At 43.2% G+C, this 27,574-nt stretch overlaps 1 protein-coding gene across 4 annotated transcripts in view; it reads right to left on the reverse strand.

Annotated features, from left to right (window-relative positions):
* Positions 1-27,574, reverse strand: part of CDK14 (cyclin dependent kinase 14) — a 724,945-nt gene that overhangs the window by 16,881 nt on the left and 680,490 nt on the right. The window contains exon 14 of one of the 4 annotated variants that reach the window (XM_089315035.1): positions 24,504-27,235. The exons of the other annotated variants lie outside the window; for them this stretch is intronic. The gene's annotated coding sequence lies outside the window, so the exon portion shown is untranslated. Of the gene's footprint in view, positions 1-24,503; positions 27,236-27,574 lie in introns of those variants that run through there. 4 annotated transcript variants of the gene reach the window in all.

Raw genomic sequence — 27,574 nt, forward strand, 5'->3', positions numbered from 1 at the left:
ATCAGTGCGGTGCGCCGGCCGCAGCGCACCGGCCGTGGCGGCCATTGGAGGGTGAACCAACTGCAAAGGAAGACCTTTCTCTCTGTCTCTCTCTCTCTCACTGTTCACTCTGCCTGTCAAAAAAAGAAAGAAAGAAAGAAAGAAAGAAAGAAAGAAAGAAAGAAAGAAAGAAAGAAAGAAAGAAAGAAAGAAAGAAAGAAAGAAAGATACCTAGGCGTTAATGTGTAGAAAGGGAGATCGGGAGGAGTAGGCAAGAACTCTGGGAAGCAGGGAATGACCAAGGGGCAGGTGCACATCTGTGTGTCAGGACACAGGTGCAGACAAATCTGAAAGGGGAGTGAGGATGGCAGGAAGGAGGGCCTTGGCTGGCCTGCTTAGGAGTTCGCGATGCTTTCTGTGTGCAGTAGGATTGTTGGGAGCTTTGAGCTAGGGCATCCGAGGTTCAAGCCCAAGGGCAGTCCCCTACTTTGCACACACAGGAAGTGTAAGCTGCTGCTGTGGGTAGACAGCTGTGTCCTTTTGGATGCCACTCTGACAATGCAACAGCTTCTTCCAATGACTGCTGGATTATGCACAAAGTACTGAGGGGTTTGTAATGTTTAATGCTGAAGTATTCAGCTTACTTCACCTGTGAGAAACAGAGTGTTCTGGAAGAATGATGACATAGGAACTGAGTCTCCGCTCAGTTTTCAAAATGTAGCCCATGGGGACAGTCTGGGTATTTTCATAGAGAAAAAGCTGACATAGGTATTTGATAAAGAATCTGTTCACTTGTGTCTTAATGAGACATAAGTTAAAGGAAACAAGGAACAAAATATGCATTGACAACTCCAATCTTTGCCACTCTTCTGTCCTGATAACTGAAACATGACTGTTTGATGAGCACACAACCTCAGACTTACATCCTAGCTGCACTGTTTGGAGTTTTGGAGTACAAGTAAATCCTTTAAAGAACAATGCAATTCTTTGGAAAATGTCATCACTGTATCACTTGTCTTGATTCATTGTGGTTGTATGTCTTGGACTAGGAATTTCAGTTCATTAAGAATGTGAGGCCTGGGGCCAGTGCTGTGGCATAGGTTAAGCCTAGTCATGCAGTGCTAGCATCCCATATTGGCAGTGGTTCCAGTTCCAGCTGGTTCACTTCCAATCCAGCTCCCTGTTAATGCACTCGGAAAAGCAGTAGAAGATGGACCAAGTACTTGGGCCCCTGCACTCACATGGGAGACCCTGGCTTCAGCCTGGCCCTGCCTTGACCATTGGGGCCATCTAGGAGTGAACCAATGGATGGAAGATTCTCTCTCTCTTCTTTCTGTATCTCTGCCTTTCAAATACATAAATAAATCTTAAGAAAAAAAAAGAATGTGAGGCCTATTGTGTCTGACGGATGAATAAGACATTCACATCCACACCACTGGTTTCCTCCTGGTCTAAAACAGTTAATGTGCCAACAGCTCAGTGGTTTAGTGGCAGAGCTTAAGAGCAGTGGTTGCAGGCCTGGGGTCAATCTCTCACTTCCACTGTGTAAGTAGAAGAACACCCTGGGCTTATGGGATTAAGCATGCTTCATGTTTTTTTTTTTACTGTCCACTTATGGCAGACTGAAACAAAAGCACCAACCATGTTAAATGAATTGAGCTTTCATGGTAAGAAGCCATGTAATGCCCTGCTGCCTTGCCCCAAACCAGAATCCCACACATAATGCGGTAAGAATGCGACATTTTTCCCTCCACACCTGGGAGTTGGGAGTATGTCTCAGAAAGATCTTATTTCCTCTTCACACGGATGCTAAAGAACAAAGTCATGTCTTGTCTGGGTTCTGCTGTTTGTTTTCCAGTCTGTTGGCATCAAAATCGCACCCTAAGCACCTCTCATGTCTCATGACCCTCTGGTTAAGTTCTTTTCAAAAGTTCTGACTTTGCAACACTGGAGTTAGTTGGAATTAAAAAAAAAATCTAGTGACTCAGTCGTTTCATGTGGGGAGCAATCCGGACTAGACTAAGTTACTCGAATTAAGACTTATTCTATGCATCTGCTCTCCCACAATACGGCGCTGGGAGAGAAGTAAACAGCTTCCGCACAGCTGCCTCCAGTTCAACTAATAAACTGTAGGACTTGCTCCTGATTGGAGGAGAGCAGCGTACTCGGCGTGTGGGCAGCCGAGTTGGGATTGGCGGAGGAGGACTATAAAGGAGGAGAGAGACGGCATGCATCGGGAACATCTATGGGGAACATCTAGGGGAACCCGTGCAGCCCCCAGAGAGCCGGCCGGCGGTGTGCCGCTCCCCTGCGGAAGTGGGGAATGCGGCCAGGGGGAACTGCCCTTCCACGGAGGTGGAAGGGATAGTAGCCAACCCGGGAAGAACCAGCAGCAAACCCAGGGAAGGCTGAGCAGACGAAAGAACAGCGCAGGGTCCTGTGTTGCTCCTCCATGAAGAGGGGGAGCGACAGTTTCACGCTATCATGGGGGGAAAATCACCACAGTTCCATTTTAGACATGATGATGAAACAGGGTATGTACTGGTGCAAAGTACACACATTGAAAAAATACAACCTATTCTGTTCAGTTTCGATTAGCCATTTTGGTTTTGTTCCTCTCGCAATTATTAGAGTCAACTGCTGTTTATGAGATGTTCTACACCATGAGGCTGGGCCTGAGAGGCTAAAATGGAAAAGCTCTTTTGTTTTTTGATGATTAACTTCCTGAGTTTTACTGCAAGAGCTATGTAATTCTTATAATCAATTATTGACTACTTTAGTCCAAATAGGATATAAAACACTTATGCATGGATTTGTGTGGTCAGGCTAAATCTTCCTCTTAGTAGTTCGTAATTACAAGCATTCAAACAGGTTGCTTTTCAGAGAGTGGTGTATGACTGGTAAAACGGGAAAAGGCAAGTCTTTCTCAGCTCTCTGGGATGTGGTATGGTTACAACCGTCCGCATACCAGAGCTCGGTGACACAAGTCATAGGAAGCATCCCTGAGCCGATGGGGCTGAGGGGACTTGCTCAGGTCAGTGCTATGTGTAGTCAAGCAGAGATACTGAGAGGCGTAGAGAACAGTGAATGGCAGCAAAGGCCTTACGTTAGAAGAACCTCCTAATAAAACTGCAGATACTGCTGAATCCAACAAAATACACAGTCACTGGTGCTGGCTGGAGAGCCATCTGGCTAACACTGCACACACCTCACAGTAACTGCTCCTGACCATAACGGCATGTTTTGCAATTGAAATGCAAACATACATACATTCGCTTCTATGTACCCAAGAACTACTTCCAAATTGAATCAATAAATATTCAAAGTAATAAAACTGATTTCCATTCATTTCCATCCACTTGTCTGCTATGCCATACACAGTTGTATGAGATCTCAATGTTACAATCATGCGTTTTTCCAACACTGTATTACCTTTCTCCAACATAGACAACTGAAAATAATTGTAAAGTGAATATCCACATACCCAATATATAGATGATACAGTTAACGTTTTGAAATATTTGCTTTTAACATATCTAATCATCCTATCATTTTTTAAAAGATTTATTTATTTATTTGAAAGTCAGAGTTACACAGAGAAGGAAAGGCAGAGAGAAAGAGGTCTTCCATCCTCTGGTTCACTCCCCAATTGGCTGCAATGGCCGGAGCTGCACCTACCCGAAGCAAGGAGCCAGGAGCTTCTTCCAGGTCTCCCACGTGGGTGCAGGGGCCCAAGGACTTGGGCCATCTTCTACTGCTTTCCCAGGCCATAACAGAGAGCTGGATCAGAAGCGGAGCAGCCAGGTCTCTAACCAGTGCCCATATGGGATGCCGGCACTACAGGCAGTAGCTTCACCAGCTATGCCACAGTGGTGGCCCCCATTCTATCATTATGATACATTTCACAGTAAGTGAAATGTACTTCTAGCCATGTATTTCATTAATTAGAATTTGATGTATATTTATGTTTTCAGGTAAATTTTACTCAGGGTAGGAAGAATGCACAAATTTTATGTGCATTACTTGATGAGTTTTTAACGGCATCACAGGAAATGTTGCACTGCTGCATAGTAGGGAAGACCAGTTTTAATTAAGAATTTGATTCTTCTCACCAAAAACACTTCTTTAATGCCAGCCTTCTTCTCTCACCAAACCCTCAGTGGGCAACACATTGACAAAACTGTTAGCAAAAGAACATGCACAGAACACCCAGATTGGGATCATTCCTAACCAGTGAGAAACCCTGCTGAACTTGAGAATGAGATGAACGCCAAGAAAATTCTCTCTAGAAAACAGCATATACTTGGTTAGGTGCTGTTTTTTTTTTTTTTTTTCCAAACAGTTTCAGTTGGTTCACAGACCTTCTACATTCCACCAACAGACTTGTGGTCCCCAGGTCAAGAATCCCACGATTAGGATGTCAGAATGCTGCACATCAAATGGTATTTACAACAGTTTCCTATCATTTTGAAGCATTTTGCAGAGGAAATACCTTCCATGAAACTTAAGTACTTGAAGGAAATTCCTTTTGAATAAGGGACACATTCTAGGGACACCCCTGAGAAGGGGTGATAAGGCTTACATGATTTCCTGCACCCTCCCTATAGGATAGAAATACCAACCAACCAACCAACCAACCAACCAAAAACAACCTCCACAACTCTCTATGCTTCCCAATAGCCAATGTCATACTGAACGGGGAAAAGCTGAAAGCAATTCCCCTCAGATCTGGAACAAGACAAGGTTGTCTAATTTTGCCACTCTTATTCAATATAGTGCTGGAAGTTTGAGTGAGAGCCATCAGGGAGGAGAACGAAATAAAGGGCGTCAAAAGTGGAAAAGAGGAAGTCAGATTATCCATGTTTGTAGACGACACGATGTTGTACATGGAAAAACCTAAACACACCACCAAAAAGCTGTTAGAATTGGTAAACCAATCAGTGAAATTTCAGGTTACAAAATCAACATACAAAACAGTAGCTTTTTTGTATGCTAATGATGAACTCACAGAAAGAGAAATCAAGAAGTAAATCCCATTCACAATAGCCACCAAAAAATTAAATGTTTAGCAACGAATTTAATGAAAGAAGTGAAAGATCTTTATAATGAAAACTTTCAAACATTGATGAAAGAAATCATCAAGGACACACAAAACAATGGAAAGATATTCCTTGCTTATGGATTGGAAGAATCAGGATCATTAAAATGTCCATATTATCTAAAGCAACCTATAGATTCAATGCAAAATGCAATCTCTATCAAAATACAGTGAGATGCTTTACAGAACTAGAAAAAGCAATCCTAAAATTTATATGGAATCAAACAACACCCAGAGTAGACAAAGCAATCCTGCACAAGAAAAATCAAGTTGGAGGTATCACAATGCCTGACATCAAAGCATATTATAAAGTTATAGTAATTAAAACAGAATGGCATTGGCATAAAACCAATACCTAGATCAATGGAACAGAACAGATATATACAGCCACATACATACTGCCAACTGAGAAAGTGCTCAGACCATGCAGTGGAGTAAGGTGCTGGCAAAATGGGAGCTATATATATACAGAAGGATGAAATTAGATCCATGTCTGTCACCATTTACAAAAATCGAATCAAGATGGATCAAAGACCTAAATTTAAGAACTGAGTCTGTGAAGTTGCTGGAAGGAAACATAGGGGAAGCACTCCAAGACACTGGTGTAGGGGATGACCTCCTGGATAAGACTCCCACAGCACAGGCAGCAAAAGCAAAACTAAACAAATGGGATTATCAAACTCAGAAGCTTCTGCACAGCAAAGGACGCAACCAATAGAGTGAAGTGACATCCAGCAGAATGGGAAAAATATTTGCAAACCACCTGACAAAGGATTAATATCCTGAATATATAAACAACTTAAAAAACTCAACAGCAATAACAACAAAAAACAATCCAGTTGAGAAATGAGCAAAGGACTCTAATCGACAGTTCTCAAAAGAAGAAATACAAATGACCAACAAATATATGAAAAAATGCTGAACATCACTAGCCATCAGGGAGATGCAAATCAAAACCACAATGACATATTACCTCACCCCTGTCAGAATGGCTAAAGTCTAAAACACGGAGGGTAACAAATGCAGGGAAGGATGTGGACGAAGGGGAACACTTACATGCTGTTGGTGGGAATGTACATTAGTGCAGCCACTGTGGAAAACAGTGTGGAAATGTCTTAAAAAACTAGAAACAGACTTGCCATATGATCCAGCAATCCCACTACTGGGTATATACCCAAAGGACTTGAATACAAGGAATTGAACCTGCACCACCCTGTTTATAGCAGCACTGTTCACAACAGCCAAAATTTGGAACCAACCAAGGTGTCCATCATCAGATGAGCGGATAAAGAAAATGTGGTATCTATACATGAAGGAATATTACTGAGCTATAAAAAAGAACTAAATTCTACCATTTGCAGCAAACTGGAGGACAGCATGCTGAGTGAAATAAGCCGGACCCAGAGAGACAAATACCACATGTCCTCTCTTATATGTGGGAGCTCAAATTCAAAAAAACAAAAGAAAAAAGAAATGTCTGTGCATATCAGTATTGCTGCAAATATAGTTTTGTAAAACTGTTTTATACACCTTTGTGAAACTAGTGCTTGACAATGTTATTATAGTTTTAATGATCTCTGATTACTTTAACATGTACTGTATATGATGAAATGCCATTTTCCTATTCAATTATTGTTTGTAGCTGTTGTCTATATTCCCACTAAACTAGGGTCATTTTTGCTTTTTACTTGTTAAATTTCTTATTCAGTGAGGTGTTAAGCCTTTTACTGTAGTGTAAATTTAAAATATGTTATCTCAAAACTAAAAGAAAGAAAGAAAGGGAGAAGGGGGGGAGGGAGGGAGGGAGGGAATGTCATCATGTTCTTAGAATTTTATCTAAAAATCACATTGAATCTGATTAAAATAAAATTTTTAAGAGAGATGGAGCCTGGACTATTCTACATGACAAAGTCAACAGCCAACAGGTGGGTGGGTGGGGCACACACGGGCAGTGTGAGTCTGTATTTATATTTTTAAATGCTATTTATTTTTATCTATGTGAAAGGCAGAGTGGGGTAGAGAGATGGGGGAAGGAGGGAGGGAGGGAGGGAGTGGGAGGAGAGAGAGGGAGGGAGGGAGAGAGAGGGAGAGAGAGAGAGAGAGAGAGATCTTCCATTTGCTGGTATACTCCCCAAATGTACCCAAAAGCCAGGGCTGGATCAGCCTAAAGACAGGAGTCTGGAACTCCATTTGGGTCTCCCACATGGGTAGCAGGGACTCAAGCACTTGACCCATCGTATGCTGCACTAGCAGGAAGCTGGAGCAGAAGCAGAGGCTGAGGTGGGACTTAATCCTGACATGGCCGTGGGCACCCCAGGCAGTGGCTTAACCAGCTGCGCCTGAGTCTCTGTTTAGATGATCCTGAGATTCGAGAAGCTGAGTAGAAAACTCTTTCCCCCAAATGCAATCCCTCTTTTCCTTTCCTTCTCTGTAAACGTCATTATCAGTGATGTGCTAATATCAGTGCAGGATTACAGATGAAAGGGAGTTGGTTCTGTAGGACTCATGCCCGGGAGTCGTGTTAAATACCACTAGCAGTCACTTCAGTGTGCTATCTTTATTATTTTATTGTGAAAATGGAAATTATTATGAGGGCTCCTCGTACCTTTGCCAATGACCCTGAGTTCTTATTTTTCCCTTTTTAGGTAAAAACAACATCAGCCAAAACCCTTGCGATTGTTCTTAATAGGGCTGCCCGTGTTTTCCCTTCCATAAAGGACGGCAGACACAGCTAATCCGAGCAGCTGGGAGAATTTATTGCGCCCCTGGTCCTCGTGGCCTTTCCCGGCAGGTATTTTTATCCCATCTTGGGAGCTGAGGAAGCTGAAGCTCAGACACAGAAGTTGGAGAGTACTACCCACTCCCTCTCTCCGGACAAAGCTGTGTTTCTCTGTTCAAAAACCGTGTTCCCGTCGTCCCAGAAGGCCAACACGGGGCCGCTATCTGCTCCGCATGGGCGGGTCTGGCGCCTGTGGTCTTGCTTTGATTCTGCGACTGCAGAGCTCTGGTACACCACAGACTTGGCCTGGATGCCTGGCATCCGGGCGACTCTTGCTCACTTTTCCTCTCTCTGATGAAGTGACGCTGACCCTGGAGCCTGAGTTACTTGTGGCGCCTTGCTAGAAGACAGCTACCTCTGGTTACATGGCGGCTCCCTGTCTCTCGTTGGTAGCACCAAGACCCCAAGGACTGCACATCTTCAGGAGCCGGTGAAGAAAGGAACATACGGAGTCAACCTTATTTCAGTCGGCATAAGGTTGCCATAGCAACCACACCTAACTGTCCCGCTACCCCACTCCTCCTGCTGATCTGCTTGCTGGCTTAGGTGTTCAAGGTAATTTGCCTGAGTTCTCTGATCCACACAATTTTCATTTCATACCATACCTTCCTTTGAGATTAAATAAAGAAGAAACTGAGCGTTCCAAAATCAAAGCATACAGTCGACCTGATCGAATGCAACAAGACATTCCTCATCTCCCCTTCTTGAAGCGCCACAGTTCCCCTGTCCTTCCTCACACTTCCCTCCGTGTACACACACACACACACACACACACATATACACACACTCGCACACACAGTGTGAACTCCAGTCTGGTTATTCTGAATGAACACTCTGAAGATAAACTCTAAATGTAAAGACATGGGAGACACCAACCATCTTGCAGGCCTGGGGCCCTGCTATATTTCAGCCAAAAGAGAAGTTTCAGGGAAAACTTGACTTGGCATAATTACTCCTAAGCTTTTTTCATTCCCCATGTCTTCTTTTTAAATAATAAAGGAGGATCACTCCTTGTATTTCTGAATAGCAAGAACACAAGATGCCCTTTAGAGTTTCGGAGGGGACAGGACAATTTGCTGCTGTTGTTTCGATGGCCTTTGACCCTGGCAGCCACAGAGTTTCTGACCTTGGGTCACTGAGTGATCTTCTGAGATAAAGATGTACCAGAAGGGATGGCATAGTGGTTAAGACCCCGAATCAGAGGGCCTTGGTCCCCCGAGACCACCCGCACCCCCCGCTAGGGAGACAGCAGGCGGTGGCTTAGGTACTTGTGTCCCTGCCACTCACACAAACTCACACAGAGTTCCTGGCCTCTGGCTGCAGCCTGGCCCAGCCTTGGCTGTTGTAGACATTTGGGGAGTGAACCAGTAGGTAAAGAGTTTTCTGTTTCTTTCTCTGTCTCTGTCTCTCTCTCACCTTTCAAATAGACATAAACTCTAAGAAGCATTTGTTTCCTTATTATTTAAAAGCAAATGGAGGGACCAGCACTGAGATACAATAGGTTAATCCTCTGCCTGCGGTGCCTGAGTCCCACATGTGTACCCCAGTTTGAGTCCCCGCTACTCCTCTTCTGATCCAGCTCTCTGCTATGGCCTGAGAAAGCAGCAGAGGATGGCCTGGGTACTTGGGCCCCTGCACCTGCGTGGGATACTTGGAGGAGGCTCCTGGTTCCTGGCTTCAGACAGGCCCAACTCCTGCCCCTGTGGTCATTTGAGAAGTGAACCAGTGGATGGAGGACTTTCTCTCTGCCTCTCCCTTCACTGTCTGTAACTCTACTTCTCAAATAAATAAATAAAATCTAAAAAAAAAAAGCAAATGGATTATGCTTTTTATTTTTTATGTTTTTAAGATTTATTTATTTGGCCGGCGCCGCGGCTCACTAGGCTAATCCTCCGCCTTGCGGCGCCGGCACACCGGGTTCTAGTCAAGGTTGGGGAGCCGGATTCTGTCCCAGTTGCCCCTCTTCCAGGCCAGCTCTCTGCTGTGGCCAGGGAGTGCAGTGGAGGATGGCCCAGGTGCTTGGGCCCTGCACCCCATGGGAGACCAGGAAAAGCACCTGGCTCCTGGTTCCTGCCATCGGATCAGCGCGATGCGCCGGCCGCAGCCCGCTGGCCGCGGCGGCCATTGGAGGGTGAACCAACGGCAAAAGGAAGACCTTTCTCTCTGTCTCTCTCTCTCTCACTGTCCACTCTGCCTGTCAAAAAAAAAAAAAGATTTATTTATTTATTTGAAAGGCAGAAATACAGAGAAAGATGGGGGGAGGGAGGGAGAGAGAGAGAGAGAGAAAGAGGCAGGCTTCTATCCTCTGGTTCACTCCCCCAAATGGCTGCAATGGCTAGGACTGGGCCAGGCCAAAGTCAGGAGCCAGAAGCTTCTTCCAGGTCTCCCACATGGGTTCAAGGGCCCAAGGACTTGGGCCATCCTCCACTATTTTCTCAGTCCATTAGCAGGGAGCTGGATGGGAAGTGGAGCAGCAGAGACTCAAACTGGATATGGCATGCCAGCACACAGGTAGAAGCTTAACACTTTATGACACAATGCCAGCCCTATCCTTTTTATTTTTAATTCATGTATTTGATATAGACATAATTACATGTTTTAAAACACAATGTCACTGTTGTCAATCACTGTGTTATTTAATCCTGATCCTACTCCCATGTTTTAATTGAGCTGATATCTCACCTTTAACCTGTTTTTGGAGGTATTTCTTCCTGCAGATTTATTATAGCTTTATTATTTTCATGAGTGTTAACAAGTATAAAGTTTCATATGCATACTCCCTTTAATAAAAGATACTACTAAATCCAGGCTCTTTTCTTATCCTAGAATTTAAAGGAAAAACAAAGAAAACCCTATATTTTGGACCCCTGGTAATGCTGAAAGAGAAAGACTGTAGTCAGTTGTATCTCTTTGGTGAAGGATATTAACAAGCATAAATTTTTTTCTCCAAAGAGAAAGAACCACTTAAAAGCTACTTTTCAGATCTTACCATAAACTTGGAAGACAAAGCTTTTGTAGTTTGCATGTATACAAGGAATGGCCTGAGCAGCCACCTGGTCTACCTCAGATGAGTCTATTCCAGAAAGAGACCCCTCCCTCTTTTCAAATACCTCCATGAGGATGTGGAGCAACCGGAATCCCCACACAGTGCTGGGAGGGGACAGAGTTCACAGTAGCATTACTGACAATAACTAACAAGTGGAAATGACCCCACTGTCTACCAGCTGAGGAACAGACAGATACATAAGGCATGTCGTAGAATGGAATGCTAGGTGGCAAAAGAGGCAGGAAGAAGGCAGGCAGCATGTGATACTGATGCATGCCCAACATGGACGAACCCTGAAAACAACAAGTTAAAATCAAACAAGCCAGTTACAAAAGGCTTCATGTATAAGATGCCATTTATGTGAAATGTCCAAGAACTGGCAAATTCACAGAAACATAAAGTAGATGAGTGATCATCCGGGGCTGCGGGGGACCTGGGGGCTGGCTATGGTAGAGACTGCTAATGGATATACGGTTTCTATCTCAGGCGATAAAAATGCTCTGGAATAATCTGATATGTTTGAATAACTTTGTGGATATATTAAAACTACTGAATTGTGTGCTTTAAGTGGGCGAATTTTATGATATGTGAAACATATCTCAGTAAAAATTATACAAATAAAAGAATTCCAAGTTTCCTCTAAGTCTAAAAAATTATAATTCTGTGAGTGATTTGTGCGTTTCAAAATGCTAATGAAGAAGATGATGATGACAACAATATGCTGGTGGCTAGACAGAAGTAAAATATTAGGGGAATGTGTACTCTTCGGAGGCAGTTATTCGTGGGAGGTGGCATTCTGAGGTAGGCTCTCTTTATATTATGTACTTACATTCCTTTGAACTTACAGAACGGATAGGTGCTTTCTTCTGTAATCAGAAAGAAGTTTTTAAAGTAGAAGCTTTGGGCTTTGGGGAAGGAGGTCAACAGGGGCTACACACTGAGAAGGGGAAGGGGCTTAGAACTAAGCTGGGATTCAAGGTGGGCAGAAACGCAGAGAGAAAGACCGGGGGAGGGCATCGGCCTTCTCAACCATCCCTTTATCCCTGTGTCACTGCATACTTGCTCAGAACTCTGAGGGCAGAGATGTGCCCATCTTATTTACCACTGAGTCTCCAGGACCAGAATGATGCCTGGGACATAGGAGGTGTGCAACAGATGCTAACTGAATATGTACACAAGTACTTGGTGCAAGAATCCATATCCTAAAGTACAGATGACGCCGGGGCTACCACTAGTGATACAAGCATGAATTCATGCAAACCAGGAAAAGGTGTCCCCTCCCTGTACACTGACCCAGCTCCTCTACAGGACACTTTCTGAGCAGAGTCCATCATGAGTTCACCAGGATACTCTCCAGCCCCACTACCTGACCAGTCTCCCTTCTGAGGGCCCTGCCCCCAACTGTATTCAGGATCAAGTCTCCGCTCCTGGGACTAGCAATCAAAGCCCTTCTCAATCTGAGCCCCACTGTCCTGCTCCATCATAGTCATTTACAACATCCTAGGCTTTGATGTGTTGGTTCTCACTACTTCCTTCGTCCCACCAGTGCAACACCTGTTAAGCCAAATACCCCCCATTTAATAAAGATGAGCCCTCCGCATCCCAATGCATCCCAATATCACCCTCAGCAACTACCTGGGACCCTTGCTGTCGTCCACTCTGACTCCCCTTACTATCTTCTACTAGATGGATATGTAGCCTTTGACTCTCAGCCTTTTTTCTTCCTTTGGGTTGGCCTTGGCCTGCTTTGAGTCATTCCCTTGACTTCTTTAGAACACGCACTCAGGGTAGAGTCTAGTCCCAGCAAGCACTCAGCCGAAGTCTGAGCTTGACTGGCCAGACGTGTGGAAACTCTTGGCAACACAGGTGTGAGATGACAGATCACGAGAAGAGCAGGAACTCAAGATTATTCGAAGCAAAGATGTGTGGGTCATGGAGGCAGATAGGAAGCAGACAGGAAATGCAGAGAACAAAGTCTGATAGCCCTTGGGAGCACATGGAGACCAGGGCTGAGTTGGGAGTGAACCTATAAGGGCAGAAGAGAGGGCGTTCAGCACACTGAGTGCAGTGGCTGGCCTGTGGGCACAGGCCCATCTGTGACACAGTCCCCGTGCTGTTCTATTAAGTCCTCCCTCCCACCGTGCACCACCCCTGCTCCAGGTTTGGCTTCCAGCCAACAAAAACAAAATTACTCATAAAATTAATGGAAACAATCTGCTTTTTTCTTGTCATCGAAAGGATTTTTCTTAATTACTTTTTCTTTTTGGAGCTTTGAATCATATATCCTGTAACTTGATTAAATCCCTTAGAAGTCAACTAAAGCATTAGAGATTTGTAGCGTGAATCTCCGCGCTGGTGTTTACTTGTTGCATGTAAATGGATACGCCTTGGAAAGCCCTGCTCTGGCTCGCGTAATGAACACAGGCTTGCTCTCTTCCTGTTGCAAAATTTATTCTGCAATATTTTCAAGGAAATAGGCTCTGGTTAAGCTGTTAATAAAAACAGAGTCTCTGGGTAATCTCTCAATGTAAAGTTAAGTTTTCTAATATGAATCTTTTCTATTTGTTTAGGTCTTTTCCTTTTAAGAACAAGTGCTTTCTATCCATACTTTTTCTTCTTGTTCTTGCAAATTCTCCTTAAGAGAAGCATGGCAGGTGGTAGGTGCATGTAGTGATAAAAAGAGAACATCGCTATCTGTCTAAGAAACAGGGGCTGATGAATAGAAATACCTAACTGTGTATCACAAAGAAGTTGATCTTCTATTTCCATTCCTCCCTTCCTTATAAGTAAAGAAAAACTTATAATTTAATGGAAGGTAATCCATAAGATTAGATAGAAAGTAGACTTCTTTGAATACACCTTATTCTACAGCTCTGACTTCATTCAGATATATCAATGTATTTCACAATGTGTTATTAAGCAAAAAATTTAGAAGGGAATCCTAAAAAAATGAACACACTTGTTCATCTAGTTAGTGGTATACAAAGGTTGCACTGCAAGCAGTTTTAAGACACAGTAATTTGACCACTACACTCTAAAATAATCTGTGCAGTGTATCTCTCACTACAATATCCCAACAAAAAGAACTGCAAAAAAGAGGGGAGGAAGAGAAAAAAATGAACATTATTAATAATTGCATTGCTATTCTGAGGCCACTGTGGTTGTAGTGGCCTCAGAATAACATGGATGAGTAAGTCTCTGGCCATAATTTTCTGCATGTAGAAGCAAGTTATTGCTCCACGATTATTAAGGATTGTCAAAACTCCAGAATTTTGAATTTGAATTCTAACTGTCAATATAAATGCCTGTTGTGTTTTGTACCTAAAAGAAACACACATATCATACTCTATTAAAAAGGTCTAGAAGTAATGATCAACCCATCAGCAATATGTACCACCGGAACCCAAACTGTGGTCTCACTGTACAAAAGACTGATTTCTGGTCTGGGGCAGGAGAAGCCCAGATGAGACCGGATCATCTTGAAATACCATAAAGAAAGGAAAGCATCCAAAGCTAGCAGTCTTGTCAAAAGGAGTCAGAAAGCTACGTGTCCCCCACACTTGATCACTTTGGAATACACCAGGGAACCACTCGTCATTTTGCAAAGACAAAGGGCCAAGCCTTTATCTTGCCTTTTCTGTATACATGGGTCCTCAGGGTCGCAAGATCATAATTATGGGACAGAGGTTTTTCTCCACAGAAGTATCCTATCTGGAAAGAAATGATAGAGTTAGAATGCCATCATTCTGCAAGCCCTCATAAAATATATGCGCGTCGACAGCTATGAAAGCATATGCATCACCATCACGAGGTATTCTTGCTTAAAAATTATTAAACACAAGTCTGATCAAACTCTTGATCCAAGTGCCAATTTGAAAAAAATAGGGGAGAAAGGAACATGTGAAAGGATTCCATAGGGATGGAGTCAGTAAAACTGACTGTGGGAAACTAGGAAGGACGGGCAACTTCACTTCCATAACATTTCTAGGGCAGAGAAGAGCAGAGGTAGGGAAAAGGGGAGGTGGGAGGCAGAAGGAGTTCCAATGCAAACTCAGAGAAATGGATGTAAATATTCATTTGAATAGTCAATGATAGTAAAAAAATGAAATTTGCGGGTGTGTGAGATCATGGTGATGTGATTAGGTTTAAAATTATAGAAATACATGCCGAAACACTCTTGGATTTGCTATGACGTAATCTAGGCAGGACAAGGAAGAGGGGGTAGAAGCGAGAGAAAGCAGAATGGCCTGGGGTCGGCAGTTGCTAAAGCCGGGTATGAAAGGGCTCATCCTCCCTGCTGTGAACCTAAGATTTCTGCACACTACTTCTCCTGTGGTGGCCTCCCTCAGTACCAGCTCTTCCTTTCTCCTTCCCTGAACTGGCAAACTCTACTTCTGCCTTGGGGACTCTTCTGACAAAAACCTTCATTCCTTGTTTTTTTTTTTTTTAAGATTTTATTTATTTATTTTTTTTTTTTTTTGAGAGGTAGAGTTACAGACAGTCAGAAGGAGAGGCAAAGAGAGAGGTCTTTCATCCACTGTTTTACTCTCCAATTGGCCGCAGTGGCCGGAACTGCGCTGATTGGAAGCCAGTAGCCAGGAGCTTCTTCAGGGTTTCCCAAGCAGGTGCAGGGGTTGGGCCATCTTCTACTGCTTTGTCAGGCCAAAGCAGAGAGCTGGATTGGAAGTGGAGCAGCTGGGACTAGGACCGGGGCCCATGCAGGATACCAGCACCACAGTTGGAGAATTAAGCTACTGTGCCATGGTGCTGGGGCCCCAAAACCTTAATTTCTTTCATGGATCCTTCTCCCTAGCTTCTTACAAAGACCCTCATCGATTCCATTATTCATGAAGACACATGTGATCTGTTGTATTTCTTTTAATTAGAAAGAATAACAATGCTGTTTCCATATTACCAAAGAGATCTTCACTGTAGAAGTTACAAATGTGCAAAAAGACAATCAAATAGGAGCCATTGTTAACACACTGCTTGTATTTTTCAGTCTTCTTTAGATGAATAGGTGGATTAAAGACACAGGGCTGCACTACACATAGCTGGCCCTGCAACCTGCCTCCACTTAGTGATAGGCCTAAGAGTATATTTCAGTACGCTATTGAATTAATTGCTTTAATGACTAACAGCTGTAGCACGTCCTGCATTATTCAACTTTCCTTCAACACTAGGAAGTAAACTCCTTGAAGGCAGGAGTGATAGGAATGCATAATGCATTTGGCATCCCAAGCATCCAGCAAAGCATCTTTCATGATAAGTGTTAATGATCATGTGTTCTCGAGGGCGAACCTCTGCCTGCATCCATCATGTGGCTGTGCTTCTGCACCTCAGCTGACAGGAAGACCCTGCAGATGTGCATCCAATCCTGAAGATGCTGTTACACTCTCAACCCCATTCCACAAGCTCCTGGACAGACAGCTGAACGTCTAACGCCACTTGTTAGCTGTGCTTGACTCCTCTTAGCAGGGAAGAATAGAGAGGCTTGTGAGCATGAGCAGCCAGAGGCAAGGGAGACCGTTTAGAAAGCATTCAAGGGACACAGAGGGCCTAGACTCAGGCTAGCAGATAATGGAGAGTGGAGAAGAGAGGATGGATATTAAGATAAGAAGTAGAAGGCAGACTGACAGCTCTTGGTGGATCACTTACTATCTGGTTAAGAGACGGGGCAAGTGTGTTGATGATCATATCATTAATAGACATCAAAGGGAATACAGAATCTTCCATTGAAGGCAGGCCCAGGGTTTCACATTCAGGTTTGTATCTATACCACGTAACCAATATTCCTGGATAAATGAATAAATCCATCACCAGATGCAACTTTATTAACTCCATGCTCAGTAGCAACATGATACCTCAAGACAGGATTTAAATTTTGTTTCATGATAAAATGTGTGGACTGCGTACAACTGACCCTCAATCATAAAGAAAAATGCAAATCTACTCAACAGCTGAAAATAATGGAATTCATTTTACAAATATAACACCAAATAGATCATAATCTAATGGGAAATAAGACAGCCGAAGCTGAAGCTGAAGAGGTTTGGCCTAAAATGAAGTCGTGTCAAGACAATTCATCCCATGTGTCCATTTGTATTTACATTTCAAAAGAGACTACAAAGTGGCATTTGTTTTCTAAGATTTTTGAAAACTTTATTCTACTTACTCATAAAAGCATCTTTGCCTCATATAACAACACTAGTCATGGCAAATGTGGAGCTGAAGCCTGCTTTCACTGGAAAATCACTTAAGAAAAAATGGACTGGAAAACTGAGAATTCAAAAATAATTTTTCATAAAGTGTTATTTCCTTACAGTAAAATCATTTTAAATGATCTTGCTTTAGCAGATAAATATGCTCTATGTGTCAATTTTCCATGTATGTAGGTATATACAAATAAATACACAGAAATAAGTACATATAGAAAAAATTTACCACCACGTTGTTCAAAAAACAAAACACCAACAGTAAGTAAGATGTCCACAGGCCAGACAATGCATGCTCTATATGCAAGTGATTTAATGTTTAATGTAGCACAAGTGAAGTATCTTATTAGCACTTCAATTGTGAAAATTCATAAATATCAAAACCATGGTATGGATAAAAATAAAAAATAAAATGATCCTGCCTTCTATTTTACATATTCTTTATTATAGTAATTAATAAAAGCAAATGGGAAATAATTTTTATTAACACACCAACTTTTACTGAAGGGAAATGATCTAATTATATCTCTCCACTGAAAAGCTATCTTCTGATAGGGGCAGTATTGCCAAGCAGTGTAATATTGTGGCCATAAAAATTATTCCAAACATTTTAACATGAGAAATCTAGCAAATTTATAATATGTAGCATTTATTATCTTATACGCATCCACCAGGACGAAAGGGTAATTTCTGGCATGCTTAGTAGACTCACTTAGGCTCTTTAATACTATTTGCAAAAGCAAAACTTTTCTCTGAATACAAAGTAATACAGAAGTAAGTGTTTCTTTTTTTTAAAGAGCCCCACATTCAGTATCTTGGGGAGAAGTATGCTAAAATGAGCAGCTATCGATATTTTTAGGCCTATTATGAAGTTTGGGCTCCAGTCCTTTCTCTATCTGTGGACACACAGGGAACAACTTATCAGAGCATCACTATCTGACCTCCAAGGAACAGCTCATGTCATCACACAGCAAAAGTGCTGGCGAAACATTTATCTAGATGAAAGGCCTCAAGCAGTTAACCTGCTCAGCGGAGGCAGTGCAACCAGGCAACGGGATAATGACCTCTATCCAAATGTGGAAGGTGCATCAATTTAATACGCTGACAGCTCCACAAAAGATGACGGCAGCTCAGCCGGGAAACATTAGCCATGATAACGCAGGGCACTGGATGTGAAAGGAATGAATTATAGAGCACAATGATATTGGGGCCGAGGGGGGATTTTTTTTCCCCCGCCAACTTTATATTTAGGACAGTAGTCGTGCCTAAAGCCTTCTTCCATTCTTTTCTACCTGAAGAATATCCTGATGAAAGTCAAAAAGGCAGCGTGGATTAAATCGACAGCTTAAACACAAATGGAGTTTCCTAACTGACCCGGCAAGAGCTGCACCTCGTGGCTGGCAGGTGTGTCACTGCTGCAGAGTCCCGGGTGGGGGGCAAAAAAGGGCACTGGAAAATTGGCCTCATCCTCTAGAAAAAGATTGGTAATTCACGTAAGTGTGGACAGGAGCGGCTTTCTGTATGTGTTATTTTGCTTTAGTAAACTAAAGGAGAAGGTACTTGGCACACTTTGGGGTTGTTTCAGATCTTCAGCTCTGAAACATCCCTACTGCAAATTCGGTTTAAGAAAACAATTCCGTCTCAGAGCAGTAGTACGGTCGTGCGTGTATGTTTATCCGGGGACCTTTCCTCTGTGACAGGGACTCAGCCTGTGAGGTTTTCACTACACATGGCAGGCAGCTGTCAGAACCAGTGCCAGGGGTGAAAGGGCAGCCCGGCTGCTCTGTTAAATCACGGGGTTCCATCAACATCTCAGAATTCCTGCCGAGTAGGAGCTGGGAGACCGCAGATTAGAGTACACTGGAGTGGTGGATGAGGTCACTGAGTGTCTATCAAAGCAGTATCACGCCGCTGAGCGGCACAATAGATTTCACTGTGTTCCGTTCAAAGGAAACGTGAGGAAAGTGGACATGTGCGTAGCAGGCCACAGCTGAACCCTGAATTCTTCTTGTCTTTAAATGGATGGATTTATCATCCCCGAGATGAACGAAGAATGGGGCACGATGGATGGTTCTGGAAAAACATGCAAAGCTGGTGGTTGTATGCAGTTCTTGGAGATGACTGTACGGCAGATGCGTGAGGAAGTGGACCCGGTCCACGGCCCAGCACGGTGGAGGGAAGAGGGCTCCATCAGGACTGTGGTCCTGGACCACAACCTTGTTTTAAGATCTTGTTAGTACCTCGGCTCAGTCTCACACAACGTCAGCATCCTCCTGTGTAAACTGGAGAAAATGTCTATCTTATCTAACTCCCCAGATGGGTAAATAAAAAATGGACTTCTACATGAGAAATGACTTAAAGTACAGAAAGATAAGCAGCAGCACTATTTAAGAAATAATCAGGAAATGAGATGTAGCTTGTGTTCATGGATATTTGGATCTACATATAAAAAATCAAAAATATATGCTCCTTTAATACTTACTGTTTATGTTCTCTTTAACAGGGTAAAATTCATGTTCCCAAAGGCAAAACATAATCTTTAGCAAGACAACACATATAAAGTGGAATTTTCCAAAGCTTAAAATTTTGTTTTAATCTCTTAAGATGACTTCTGCAAGGGGCTCCTTAAGTGTGATAAGTATAACTTGTAAATACCCAAATTTCTATTAATAACAAATACTAGCTAATACTAATTACTATATGCCAGCTACTGTTCCATTCACTTCATTGAGCTTGATTTAACTGACATAACAATATATATAAAACGTAGCTCCAATTATCAGCTTTCGGGCTAGATCTTCATCTTACAAAAAAACATAAGACTGCATTATAATCTCATTTTGTTGTAAAGTGGATTTTCTAGTCTTGTGCAATGTGAACAAGATGAGACACCTTCTACACAGCAATGCCATTTTATCCTCTGTGGGGCAGATGCGATTCTATCCCCATTTTGGCTTAGATGAGATTCTGTTACGCACCCAGAGGCTGAGTGATCTGCACGGTAACCAAGGCTGACACTCAGGCAGACTGGCTTTGACCGTGACGTGCAGCCTCTCTTGGCACTGCAGGCCCAGCCTGAAGTTTGCTTACACTCGGGAAGTCACATCCTGGTGTCCACAGGACCAATTTGGAATCCAAAGCTGAGATACCAGGTTGAGACCTAATAGTAACTCAGAAATTAGCTCAAACAAGTCATGTGGCATTGAGACTGGGTTCTCAGTGGAGCCCCGGCCCTGTCTACATTACGGCAAGCAGCTGGGTGTTACTTTAGCTTGGATGTGGTGATGGCTGCCACATTAAGAACCTATCTCAGGGAGGCAGCTGCAGGACACGTTATGGCCTCAGGTTGTTCATCTGGGTGAACTGCAACTTGAAATGTCCTAGCATTTGCCCTTGTGAGCACAGAAAAGATACCACATAGGGGTCCCCGGTGTGGCGCAGTGGGTTAAGCCTCCGCCTGCAGTCTTGGAATCCCATATGGGCTCCAGTTTGAGTCCTGGCTACTCTGCTTCCCATCCAGCTCCCTGCTAATGCACCTGGGAAAGCAGTGGAGGATGGCTCAAGTCGTTGGACCCCTGCACCCATGTGGGAGACCTGGAAGAAGCTCCTGGCTCCTGGCTTCAGACTGGCAGAGCCTGGGCCATTGTGGTCATCTGAGGAGTGAACCAGCAGATGAAGATCTCTCTCTCTCTCTCTCACTCTGTCTCTACCTCTCTCTCCGTGATTCTGACTTTCAAATAAATAATTTTTTTAAAAAAAGATACCACATAATAAGGCAGATGTGGGGCACTTTGTCTTTTAAAATTAGGAATATTCTTCACATGGTTTGGAAATAAGTCCTTGAGGAAAATCTTGGAAAGACAGGAAAGATTCTAAGGTTGAATTCAATTTTGTTTGTTTGTTATTGGGGGACAAAAGAGACTGTGAAATACAAACAGGCATGCATAGAGCAGCGGAACAGCTTTGGAGCTTTCCCTTCAATGGATTCAGAGTCTGCCTTTGTATTCAGTGACCTTTTAGGGGAGATTTAAAATAAAATAAAAAAATATATCAAGAGACACGGTACCATTCGTCTGTACCAAAGACCCAATTATAATTCTCAGTCTCATCTTTTATGACTACATCTCAAAATTCAGCTTAGGTGAGCAAGAACTGAAAACTATTTCTCTTTCCTGGGTAAGATTATCAAGTGAAGAGAGGGCCTTGCTGCCCCTTTCTAGCCCCTGTGGATGGCTGCCCTCACTGGTGATTGATTCTTTAACAAGCCGCACCAGCAGGCCCAGAGGCAGGAGACGGCCTGGCTCTCTCAGTTCTAACGATGATCAGTTCACACAGAGACTGAGCGGTGTGGTGGGGACCAGTCCCGAGGAGCACCGTGTACACTCCATGAATAACAACACGGGAAACTGAGATGCATTCACAAACACGTTCACACACACTCAGACCTTACGAATAAGAAGTTAAAACGCCAAATTTCTTGGACGGCAACTGGTCCCAAGGATCTGCCTCCTGGCTGGATCAGCATCTTAAGAAAAACATAAGGCTCTGCATTATGATGTTATGATAGGCTTCTTAGAATACATTTTTTTTTCTCCGACTGAAAAATGTTCCAAAACCGTGAAAATGTGTTTGAGGCGTGTGTGGAGAGAAGAGGCAGCGCTGCAGCTCTGTTCCTAGAAGTCTCGGCTCATTTTCAGCATCAGAACAAGGAGTCTCTCCTGCAGAGGTTGTCTCTCCAGAGCCCCATCTCCCTTTCTCCTTCGCTAACAGAACACGGTGTTTGTTCCACTAAACAGTAGTCACAGCCTCTGAGAAGGCCGGAGCTTCCCCCAGCCCGGGAGGTGACCCTGGCTCAGTCTAAGCCAGGGGTTCTCACGTGTGAGCTGTATCGGATTCTGGTGAGGCCCTGGAATCTGCATTTCAAGCAAATTCCCAGGTCACGCTGATGTCGTCGACCAAGCACAGGTCTGAGGCAATCTTGTTTGACTCCCTTGCCTGTTACGTAGGACTGAGCGCATGACAGCGTGCGTTCTGGACAAGGAATCCTCAGGGGGGGTCTGCTGGTGGGGAGGGAGTCAGAGGCACAGGAAATGTGAGCTCTGTCAGTCTCTGGGCGTGGCGATGTTTAAAGCAGTGATGCTGGGAGCTGCTGCCGCCATCAGAGTGGGAAGAACCCAGGTTACTGAGGACGTTATCATAGCTGGACGAACCCTGGAACCGCCCTTTCTTCAAGAAACTCGGCAGGTGAGACAGGGACACATGTCTTGTTTTTTAAGCCATGTGAGTGGAATCTTCCTGTGCTGGCTGTAGACACGTACGCCTCTCCCGGGGCTCGGGGAGACGCCAGCTGACGTAGCAGCAGAGCAGGCGCATCTCAACTAAGATTTTGAACATTTCAGTTGTTTCTAATTCCCATTGTGGCTCAACAGGGCTATAAAGAGCAACAATATTTTTTCTTTTTTTTTTATATTTTGACATATTTTCAAAGGGTATCTTCTTAGAAGTGAAATTATAACATCATAGGTGTGTGTGCATTTTTAAGCTCTAGATCATTTCCGAGTTTCTTTCCAAAACAACGGTTTTACTTGTGTTCCTCATTCAGAAACCTGTGAGGATCCACACAGGCACACTGTCTTTCCCCTTCAATCATTCACTGCATTTATCAATTTTTTTTCTTTCTTTGATGGAGTAAATTTATTTTAATTTGTGATCAGTTATTTTTGATTGACAAATCATAAATATATACATTTTTGGGGTCCACCAATGCTTTGAAATGTGTATACAATGTGGTACGATTAAAGCAAGTTAATTGACACATCCATCACCCCCCTTACTCATCCATTTTTATGGTGAGACATTTGACACTTACTCTTGTTTTGAAATAAAACATCATTACTGACCTGTCACCCTGCTGGCAACAGGTCTTGAAACTTCCCCTCCTGTCTATCTGAAATGCTGTATCCTTTGATCCCTACCCGAACCCTCCCCACACTCTCTGGCAACCATCAGTGCTCTCTCTTCTTCCAGGGGTTCAGCTTTGTTAGATTCCACATATAAGTGAGATCATGCAATATTTGTCTTTCCGTGCCTGGCTTATTTCACTTAACATAATGACCTACAGATTTATCCATGTTGCTTGCCTATGACAAGATTTCACCTCTTCTGAAGGCTGAGTGGTATTGCACTGTGTATATACACCACATTTTCTTTATCCGTTCATCTGCTGATGGACACTTAGATTGTTTTCATATCTTGGCTATTGGGAATAATGCTGCAATGAGAATGATAATGCAGATATCACTCTGACATACTGATTTCAGTTCCTTTGACTATATACCAGCGAGAGATCACTGAGTCATATGGCAGTTATATCTTTAGTTTTTTGAGGAGCCTCCATACCATCAGTACTGATTCACATTCCTATCAACAACAGAAGAGCTCCCATTTCTCTACAGCCCTTCCAATACGTATGTTTCATCTTTTTAATGAAAGCCATTCTAACATGTGTGAGGTGACAGTTCATTGTTTTAATTTCCCTAATGATTACTAATGTTTTGCATATTTTGAAAATCTGTTGGCTATTTGTAGCTTCTCTTGAGGATTAGCTGTTCAGGTTATTTACCCATTTTTAATAGGTTACTTTATTTTTTTGTTACTGAGTTCCTTATACATTTTGGATATTAATCCCTTATTAGATATATGGATGTATGGTTTACAAGTATTTTCTTCTATTCCATGGGTTGTCTCTTCACTTTAATTTTCTTTGCTGTTTATTTTTGCTTTTGTTGCTGGAGCTTTCAGCAAAACAAGGAAAAAAAAATCACTGCCAAGGCCAATGTTGTAAAGCTTTTCTCCAATGTTTTCTTCTAGCAGCTTTACAGTTTCTAGTCTTATAACAGGTCTTTAATATATTTGGATTGATTCTTGTATATGATATAAGATGAGGGCTCAGGTTTTTTTTTTTTTTTTTTTGGTTATTAGATTGGCAGAGAGAGACAGAGAGAAAGGTCTTCCTTCCATTGGTTCACCCCCCAAATGGCCGCTACGGCCGGTGCTACGCTGATCTGCAGGTGCAGGGGCCCAAGCACTTGGGCCATCCTCCACTGCCTTCCTGGGCCACAGCAGAAAGCTGGACTGGAAGAGAAGCAACTGGGACAGAATCCGGCGCCCCAACTGGGACTAGAACCCAGGGTACTGGCGCTGCAGGCAGAGGATTAGCCTAGTGAGCTGCAGTGCTGGCCCTGTAGACTGGTTTGTAACATGTATATTTTCACAATATTAATTCTTCCAATCTATGAACATGGGATATCATTCCATTTATTTGTTCTTTCTTCCATTTCTTTCATCAGTGTTTTATAGTTTTCAGTACACAGGTCTTTTATATCCTTGATTTAATGTATATCTAATTAATTTTTTTTACTTTTATTTATTTTTAAAATATTTTTTTATTTATTTATTTGAGAGGTAGAATCACAGACAGTGAGAGAGAAACAGAGAGAAAGGTCTTCTTTCCGTTGATTCACTCCCCAAATGGCCACAACGGCTGGAGCTACACCAATCTGAAGCCAGGAACCAGGTGCTTCTTCCTAGTCTTCCACACGGGTGCAGGGGCCCAAGCACTCGGGCCATCTTCTACTGCTTTCTCAGCCACAGCAGCGAGCTGGACTGGAAGAGGAGCAGCCAGGACTAGAACCAATGCCCATATGGGATGCTGGCGCTGCAGGCGGAGGATTAACCTAGTGCGCCACGGCACTGGCCCCCTAATTAATTTTTTAAAAATTATTTATTTGAAAGGCAAAGAAAGAGAGGGAAGGGGACAGAGATAGAGAGAGAGCGAGAGAGAGAGAGATGAAGAGAAAGAGAGATCTTGCAATATTGCATCTGCTGGTTCACTCCCCAGATGGCTCTAACAGCCAGGTCTGGCCCAGGCCAAAGCCAGGAGCCCTGAACGCCATCCAGATCTCCCACGTCATCTGCTCCCTTTTCAGATGCATGAGCAGGAAGCGGAGCCACTGGGAGCTGAATTGGCTGGTCCTCTGCTATGGGATGCAGGCGTTGCAAGATGCTGCTGCTTAACCTGCTGTGCCATAATGCTGGGGCCGTAGGTTGTTGTTGTTGCTATTAGACATGGGACCTTTTCCTTAATTTTATTTTCAGATGGCTTATTATTCATACATAGAAATGCTACTGGCTGGTGCCGCGGCTCACTAGGCTAATTCTCCACCTTGCGGCGCCGGCACACCAGGTTCTAGTCCCAGTCGGGGCGGCGGATTCTGTCCCGGTTGCCCCTCTTCCAGGCCAGCTCTCTGCTATGGCCTGGGAGTGCAGTGGAGGATGGCCCAAGTGCTTGGGCCCTGCACCCCATGGGAGACCAGGAGAAGCACCTGGATCCTGGCTCCTGCCATCGGATCAGTGCGGTGCGCCGGCCGCAGTGCGCTGGCTGCGGTGGCCATTGGAGGGTGAACCAATGGCAAAGGAAAACCTTTCTCTCTGTCTCTCTCTCACTGTCCACTCTGCCTGTCCAAAAAAAAAAAAAAAAAAAAAAAAAAAAAAAAAAAGGAAATGCTACTAATTTTTGTATGTTGATTCTGTCTCCTGCAACTTTACTGAATAACAGAATTCTAACAGTTTTATGGTGGTCTTTAGGGTTTCTATATACAAAGATCATGCCGTCAGAAAACAGAGACAACTGCCATTCTTTCTTAACAATTAGAACGCCTTTAATTTATCTTGCCATGTTTCATTACACCCTAAATATATTTTCCAGTCTTGCAAAATATGAATCCAACTGCCTACTACAAAATAATTTTATTTGAAAGATTTTTGCATCAGTAGGGCAGCTAAAGGCTGCTGCAATGTTTTTAAAAAGTTAATTAGAAGGCACTTTAAGCTTAGCCTCTTCACAAGGCCACTCGATTTATTTAAAAATTTTTATTAATTCTGAAGCCAGTTTTTCCTCAATGGTATATTTATGTTCAACTAGGTCAGGTCCACTGGGATGAGATTCAGTCTTTCAGAGAAGGCACACACAGTCTGTAAGGACAGCAGGCTCAGGCTACCGACATCTCCATTCCTAAGATTTGACTACACGGACTTGTTGGACTTTTGTGGGAAAAAAAAAAAAAAGCATACATAGAAATCCAGATATGCATTTCACAAGTCTCTCTACACAAGACTTTCTACACAGAAGGCTGTCAGTAATACACTGCCTCCTTATTAGGGAATCAGCATTTGGTAAACAGTCCATTTCTGATTCCTAGTTTGTGGAAGCAGTTTAACATTGAAAAGTAACCCACAGATAACGAGTGGAGGCAAACTCTGAAACCTACTTTCCTGCATTATGTTAGTTGGCTCAAAAGGTATGCATTTGCTGACCAAGCCTACAAATCATTAATTTTTAAGTATGCACAAATCAAAAAAAAATTTAATGCAGCAAAGACTTTAGTGACATTAAAAAAAAATCATGTTTAGATTTCCCAATCATGCCATGACTGACAAGCTTTGGCAGTGATAATGCTACAGAGGGAACTTTATACATAAAAACAATGCAGAGGCATTTGATGCTTAAAATGTTCAAATGCAAGTTAATATTCTCACCTGTCTTTTTAAGGAGTTTTGCAAGGCCTACTGTGCGAAGTATTTCTGCCGCCAGCTCCAGCTCATGGGTAAATACTAAACGCATCTGGGACATCCACTTCCTTGGTCTTCCTGTTCTCCGATCTTACACAGTGGAATGCGATAAGTACATATCCCCCTTTGAAACTATTATTAGCTAGAACACACTGATGACTTAGCACAGCGCAGAACAGCGGAGTTGAAAGGGGTCCTGCAGATCCCAAACCCTACCCTTGTTTCACAGAAATGGAATGAGGCCTCAAAGAGACGGTGACAAACTCAAGGTCACAGCCAGTTGGTGACAAGGTTAAATTTAGTTCAAAACCCATGTCTTTAGACTCCTAATACGGTGCTCCTTCACTCTAGCACCCTAAATGTGATGAGAGAAATGATACCAAGTGCTCACGGTATCTGTGTCGATGCATGATTATGAGATGTGTGCTGTTGACTCTGGGACTTCTCTGAGGTTGGAAGAAATGTGCAGCAATCTAAATGTCACAGGCCTGGAAGTAATCAAAAGGAAGCTGAATGTTAGTTACTACTGTGCGTAACGCTTGCAACACGGCTGTGGTCGGCTGCAATGTATTATTAGAGCTTGGGTTTTGTTGTGATTGGTATGAACCAAGCCGCATAGGGAACGCTCAAGAGTGATCACAAAAATACCTTTCTTTCCCTACTGTCCCTCAAGCAGCAGGGATCAAATAACTGCTTCTCAGCTGTCTGTCTTTTACACAAAAATACCTCCTTCACTCTACATGCATCTGTGGCAACTTGGTGTCTGCTTCCTCTTCTCTGTTCTGTTCATTTTGTAGACCCCAACCTCAGATCACCGGGGGACACCA

This window comes from Oryctolagus cuniculus, chromosome 16 (assembly GCF_051225735.1).
Source record: "Oryctolagus cuniculus isolate XC-2025 breed Fujian yellow rabbit chromosome 16, ASM5122573v1, whole genome shotgun sequence".
Lineage (NCBI taxonomy): Eukaryota > Metazoa > Chordata > Mammalia > Lagomorpha > Leporidae > Oryctolagus > Oryctolagus cuniculus.